Source organism: Anser brachyrhynchus, assembly GCF_964034855.1.
Source record: "Anser brachyrhynchus genome assembly, chromosome: 3".
NCBI classification, from domain to species: Eukaryota; Metazoa; Chordata; class Aves; order Anseriformes; family Anatidae; genus Anser; species Anser brachyrhynchus.
In genome coordinates this window covers 91,776,928-91,784,365 of record NC_137696.1, presented here as the reverse complement: position 1 = coordinate 91,784,365, position 7,438 = coordinate 91,776,928, and the positions used below count along the sequence as shown (strand labels likewise).

The 7,438-nt window shown below is 37.0% G+C and overlaps 1 long non-coding RNA gene across 1 annotated transcript; it reads right to left on the bottom strand.

Annotated features, from left to right (window-relative positions):
* Positions 1–402: 402 nt before the first annotated feature.
* LOC308191475 lies at positions 403–6,009 on the bottom strand. Its single transcript, XR_013948023.1, has 3 exons — positions 4,290–6,009; positions 3,171–3,303; positions 403–2,077 (listed from the first exon to the last, which is right to left on the bottom strand). It is a non-coding gene; the product is annotated as an uncharacterized lncRNA (long non-coding RNA).
* Between the last annotated feature and the right edge of the window lie 1,429 nt (positions 6,010–7,438).

Genomic DNA, 7,438 nt, shown 5'->3' with positions numbered 1-7,438 from the left:
GCCCCTTAACTAATCCAGGAACTTTGAATAATAGAAAACCTTTTAACCTGCACCTAGCTTTTAAGTACATTAGGCATGACACTCCCACCCCAGCAGCACCTGCGTGTGCAACAGGTCTTATAGTTCCCTAGGGTTCAGAAGATGAATGTCGACATTGATGGCCACACCACGCAGATACAGTAATTCTTGGCTGCTTTCAGTTTACCTTTAAGACGTGTTTGTCCTCAATTTATTTGGAAGGTCTTCCTTGAGTCAGAGACAATGGCTACTCCTTTTCCAAGTCTAATACTTGTCTAAAGCATTACCTTCATTCCACATGGTCCATGCATTGCCACATCTTTGCAGTGCTTGATGGCAGACTGGACTGGGAGGATTTATGGCCAGCATCTAACTCAGGTTGTCTTGCAGCTGTGGAGAACTCACTCTTACTCAGAATTTTCTCTGTAACCCTTGCTGGTGTCAGGAAAGATTTTGATTATTTACAGAAAAATAACCTGATTCATGCAACTCCCCAGAGAGTGGTTTTTGTTTTTTTTTGTATGTGTTTTTATTTTATTTTTATCTTTCTTTCTTTCTTCTTTCTGGACTGCTGTATTTTAATGCTGTTTAGGAGATTCATGCATACATGATGTGTGAAAAACACAGAACCTGGGCTACCTGGCTGTTAGCTGAACATGCTGTGAATTCAGTGGATTTGGTACTTGAAGCAGACAAGAACAAACCAGGGTATTCAGGCACCTCTTACTGGTGCACAGTCACAGCTCACATGCAGTCACAAAAGATATAGCATTGTCCCCACTGAAAAGGAGCTAGACCTATTTCCCTAGAAAACACCTTTTTGCAATAGCTGTTCTCTAAGAGAGAGATCTGAAAGCAGGACAGATAACATAAAGACATTAACATTATCTATTATCATTACTGATAATATTATTATCAGTAAATGAGCTACTCAGATTGTTTGTAAATACAATAAAATACTTATTGTAGACACAAGATTGTTTTTACATTTCAGAGTCTCTCACAGCAGCTCTGTTTCATCTTTGGGAAAGAGTCTTATATATTTTATCTATAATCAACCATGAACAATACATAGTAAAATGGAACCAGCAGGAAACAATTTGATATTGATAGCAGGAGACAGTGAAGTATCCAAATATACATTCACATATTGTGAATCCCCCTTCTGTCTGCAGAATTAAAAAACAGAATGGACTTCAAACACCCAAAATATTTTACTTAATCATTTAACAGACATTTTACAACTTTAATGAAAAACATAATTTACCACAATTACAGTTTAATTACTTCACCCTCAGCATATTATCTTATATGATAGCTATCAGATCTAATTATTTCCTTTCCATCTGAGCTTAATAAAAAAGGAATTGGGCCAATGCAATTGCTGGAGTAAATCTATCTACAGTGGAGTAACGCAGCTGAGTTTTTATGATGCATATACTGGGTCAACACTAGCTTAAACTGGGGAAATTTTTACTAAAAAAAAAAAGAAAAAAAAAAACAGAAATTATAGTGGAAATAAGACTCACTCAGATACCACTATATTTTCACCTAAAAGCTTCAATGCAGCAAATTTAAACTTCCATTTAAACCAATGAACACTTGGGTACTGCTACTTGGAAGCAGCACAGTACACCATTCAGGATTTGATCATGAAGCAGACTTAGCTGATATTTCACACAGAGAACACTGTAACAAAACTTTGAATCACAACTAGTGGAAAATAATCTAGTATCAAATAACTCAGCCACAAAGTGTCTTGTTAATATTGTCAGTCCGGAATTTTCTGTCAGACCTGTTTTTACCATTGGTGATGCTGAAACTTTCTGATATTTTCACTGGACTAAATGGAATGAAATGATCATTTTTTTTTAAACTAGTTGACTGTTAGTCTGCATTTGCTTTTGATGTTGTGTTTTCTCAAGGCACTTTGGGAGTCCCTCTGTCCCTGGCTCGGAAAGCACAGTGCAATCTTTTCCATCCATGCCACATCTCATGGGAGTCATGGCTGCAGATGCATCAGGAGAGACACAATCTCCAACGGCCACCCAAATTACACCTTTGGAGACAAAGCAGCAACAAAGATGAAAATTAATGATAAAATGGCTGGAAAATAAACATTTTAAAAGAAACACTAGGTAGATGGCAGGAAGAGTATTAAGCTCAAAATAACAGCATGAACTGTTCTGATTTATGAATGTCTTAAGCGTGTTGTTTTGAGAGAAAATATCAAAGAAATCTTCACCATTTCCTAATCTATGTTTTCTTCCCTGTAAAAATATTAGCATTTTCCATCAAATATAAAATCTAGTTTTTATTCTGTATTAGTCATCAATAAGTTTGGCAAGGAAGATTTTGTTTGCAGCACAAAAATTCTAATATTGATGACATGCCTTGAAGTTTCCCTAACATGAAAGGTCAGAGGGTTTTGGTTTTTTGTTTGTTTGTTTAAGGTTTTGTTTGGTTGTTTATTAGGGGCTTTTGTTTGTTTGTTTTTTCCTTGTCTTCATATTAACTACACATTCTTAAACTTATCTGGTGTTTCTGCAGAAGGAGACATGTTAGTTGTCTTCTCTCCCAAGCACATTCCCATTTTTCCTCTTGATTATGTTGCCTCTCAGCTTTGACCCATACAGCTTCATGCCTCCCTTGCAAAAGCTTTCCCTCGTGCTTAGTGCAATGTAACTATCTAGGTTAACATTGCACGGATTTAAAAAGGTTAGGCTCATTGCTTTTTCAGAAGGAATGTCTTTCTCTTTTCATAATGAAATGAAATCTCTTCATATTTTCCAGTGTTTTTACAATGTTATTTAATCAGTCCATTATGCAGAACATAAAGTCACTTTGGTTGCCTTCCTCAAACTCTCTAAGTGTGGCAAAACACCATCAGGATAAAAAAGCAGTATGAATCTTTAATCTGTATTGCAACCCATTTGCCATACTTTTATTATTTCTTCTCTTTTAAATTAAAACCATTGTTCTGTATACTCTTAATCAAGCTAACAAGTATGACATACTTGGCATCAGTTTAACTTGAAATATTTTTGCTTTGCACTGGCTTTTCTACACAGAAATGAAACGGGTTACCTGCTCTTTAATAAAACTGCCTGCAGCTCATCAATCTGTTAAGTTAAAGATTAATCAACACTTACTTCATGTGAGAGTGGAGGTTGGATTTTTAAAATCACAGCAGCAGTCCACTCCTTGTGTTCACTGAAATCTATTGGCTTCTGCTGATGACTTCAATGAGTCCAAAAGGCAGTTTCAGGAATACCATTCTCTGTGCTTTACAGAAAAGACTAATGTCTAAAGAATACCTTTATAAGATGACCTAAGTCATTCCAATATCCATTACTCTGAAGCTTATATTTATTTCCTTTCTATATAGAACAGTTTATATCCTCTCAAAAAGGCTTTCAGGTTATCTCCCAGGTATTCCTTGGACACAGAGTTCACTCAAATATGACAGCATCAACACTTCTGTAATTTATTTAATATTTTGAGACGTCTGCAGTTTTGATACCTCAACAATTTTTGTTTCAGTACTTGCTACGAAGAAAAACAAGATCTCTGCAGAAAAGATGTCATAGCATTTTGATAATCCCTTTGTCATCAGATATGGCTCAAGACTTTTAATCTGACGTATCATTGCCTTTAATATTATGCTAGAATTGGAAGATATGAGAAATGGAAGCACTTTAGAACACATATGGCATGTCTAACCTTGTGTTTTAAAATCATGTCCTTCATTTACCTCTAGGTAGACATACACAATATGACCAGCCTGCAGAACCTCAAATTATGAATGAGGCCTATTAAGGAGTCCTGAGTCTAGCTTAAAGATTGGGATATTTTTCTACAACACTTTTTAGGTTATTTGTATCTGTCTTTTGGTATCAGAAACATTTGCATGGAAATATCCAAGATTTAGCCTCACTAAATGGAAAAAAAAAAAGTTATTAAAAGAAAAAAAAGTAAACCTGAGATTTTTGTCATAGTGAAGAAATCCAGAACCTGAAATTTTAGAAACAGGAAAAAAAAAAAAAAAAGAAAAAAAAGTAAAAAACTGTACAAACATCACAAGAAATAGAAATATGGTATCACATTTTCCAGAACTTCCTTAACTTGCTACATTTGTTAGTTTTCCATCATTTTTCTTTCTGCCAGGTGAGAAAATATTAGAAGTTACAGGCTATTTGTTTTCATAAAATGACAACACTCTTTTTGAATTTTTCTTCCCCTGAAGAATAAATTGTTTCCAAATGCAGAACCTAGATGCTACTTCATTCACAGCCATAAATGTTGTTGACAAGGTTGTCTCCTAGGGACAAAACATCACTGCCACCATCTCCAAGGCATTTTCCAGGGAACTACAATGTTCAGGTCTACTGCAGCTTCTCCTGCCAGGGAACATTAACCAGGAATCACATGGAATTCCCTAGAGTTTCCCAGAGAAAAAGGCAATCTGGTCCATTGCTGCTGACTCCTTCATTAACCTCCATCAATCTTAACATTTACACCTGCCCTAATTTTCCTGCTGATAATGACTTGGCAGTGCTGGTGTTTCCAGGGCACTCCTGCTGTCTGGGGTTTCCTGTCAGCATTCATTAGGAGGTAATTTGCCAGTTGCTCTGAAGGACCATGTTGTGTTCTGTAGTTTAAAGATCTCTAATATACACCTGTTGTGACTAATTGAATTCTATTAATCCTTGATGCAGTTACTTTCATTAAAGGACTTTTTCAGCCTTGTAAAGGAACAATTAAAACACATCCTTTCCCACTTGTAGATCAACAAAAGCAGTTTGTTTTTATTCAGCTGTGCCTGCCTGATCTCAGCTGCTGCTGTCATGCAAGTCTTTCTTTCACTATGAGGCTTCCTGCAGTTTTTTCCTTTTTTATTTTTTTTTTTAATGCTATTGTGTATTGTTCAAGATTAAGCTTTGTAGTTACAGCATTCCTGCTTCTTAGTCCAAGCACTGAATGTCTATGCCCATTTATGTGTACACTGTATTCTAATCAATGTTTCATTGCATTTTTATTCAAGGACTACCCCACTTTTATGAAAAAAAAAAAAAAAAGGAGGAGAATTCAGGAAATATCAGCAGTGCCTTTGATTGCACTCCATTCAAGTTACAAATCAGGCTAAAGCAGGCTAAAGTTCAAATATTTTTTCATGCCTTTTCTGTTTTTTGGGTTTTTTTTTTGATATATTGGTAGCAATCTGTGTGCTAGATTTGTTGCATTTGTGCCACAGGCTGCTTCCCAGTACTGCATAGATCCATTGGGGTTCACTGAATACAGACCAAGGAATTTTTATCCAAAAAACTGAACCACAAGTCAGGCAAACCTACTCTTGCAAATACAGATGCAGTGCTAGACAAGAAAAGCAAGCCCTTTCTGATTTTTGAAGCCACAAAGGTGGCTTCAAAAGTATTGAAAAGGATTATATAGTATTGATGTACAAACTGATGTGGAAAGTAATACTTTGGCATGAAAGAATGAAGCATACTAGAGAGGTCTGGAGAAGAAAACGTCTTTTGACCCATTTTTTTTAATACTTCACTGACATTTCTTCAAGTGTCAGGCAGGCCCATGTTCAGCTGAGTGGAAGAATTAGATTGTCCATTTGCTGCCTGCTTCCAGATCAGTGTGAAGTTGGAGAAGTTCAAAAGGTTCCTTGTGTTTGAGTCTCTTCTCAGTCCTTACACGACTAAGTGTGCCCACATTTGCACACAGCTTCTCCCCTCATCTCTCCTACCTACAACATGGATGCCGTGAACAGGTTGATCCTCTTTCTCCCAAAGAAAAGCAGGGCACAGTTCTTGTCCTGAGGGGAAATCCTGACCCTACTTCCTAGGGCTCTGCTAGGTGATACTTTTTTGGTTGCTTGCTTATTTATTTATTTATTTATGGTGAGTAATATCTTACTCAAGTTATGGCTGCCTGCACTTTTGTCTATTTTATTGCTCCCACATTTCCCAATTTCTACCATTTCTTCTCTCCCAAAGCCACTCACAGGTGTGGAACAGGAGCTGATTGATATCCTATTAGGAGGGAAACATTTCTTGCCAGATTTGTTCAAGCTCTATGGCTTCTGCCTTTAATGGCTGAAACGGTCTCAAAAGAAGAAAGAGGGGAGGAAGCTCTGCTCTTGGAAACTCCATCACCTGCTGACATACTGCTGCAAACAAACAAAAAGGCAGGCTGTGTTGCCAGAACTGAGAGCTGCACAGTCCTGTCACAGCTGAAGAATCTCAGTTTGGTGCCAGGGAAAAATGTAAGAACCTCAGGAGAAATGTAGAAGAAAAGGAGTCAGAAGGGAAAAAAAAATGCTAAGGAAGAGAAATTCAGCTGCGACTGAGTAAAAATTAAAAATAAGTAGAAATAAGATCTTGCCTTTGACAGAGGAGTATGAGCTGAGGAAATCATTGCTCTGACATGCCATCTTCACTGTTGCCTGCTGTCAAAACTTCAAACTCCAAAAAATTATTTCCCTTCAAAAGGAGACAGAGAAATTATATTTCAGTTTGTTTCCATCTATAACTCAAAATAATAGGCCTGTCAAGCAAGGAGCTGTTTTAAGTTCTCTTTTGCTTTCTCTCTTTTTCTTCTTCCCTACACTGTCTCACCTATGAGATTCAACAGCAAACACTTTTGTGAAAGTATATGGGGTATGTATGTTGGGCAGTACATTTGGAGTCATAGGGAAATAAGAATGTATTCAATACTCAAGAAGTGAGTGAAACATGGTTTTTTGTTATAAAGTGCACCAGAAATTCAGGGACAGCAGCTTATGAAAAGGTCTGGTGACACTGTGAAGTAAAGATTTCTTGGGATCCACACATAAAATTGAACAACTGTGTTAAGTCATATGGGAAAGATTTAAGATAATAATGTAACCCTTACAAATTTGTGCCTCATAAAACTTTATTTCCTATTGACTTCATTTTTTCTGTTTATGATGACATTCAGATGACTTTGTCTCACCTTTTTAGCTTTTAATGCTGAGGCATTGTCTCTATTCATCTTCCATTTTCTCAAATTTTCAGTACTTTTGCCCCCTTTTTTATGTTACGTTGGTAGTGTGACTGTCCTGGATTCGGCTAGGATAGAGTTAATTTTTCTCCTAGTAGCTTGTGTAGTATCCTAGCCGAAACCAGGACAGTGACCCTCCAGTGAGGTTTCCCACTTACTTCAGATAGAGAAAAATAAAACCTCAGACAATGAGTGGGCATCTTGGGTTAAAGAAGTTGGGCTTTCCATTACCAGCTGAGGCAGGGGGTAGTAGGAAGCAGCTGCCTTTGCTGTTCCTGGACCAGGGAAGAAGTGGATTTTTCTGCTTTTAAAACTGTATGTTCGTAGCATGGAAGAAATATGGACAGGTGTTTGCTACACCAACATTGCTCCAAATGTTAAAATA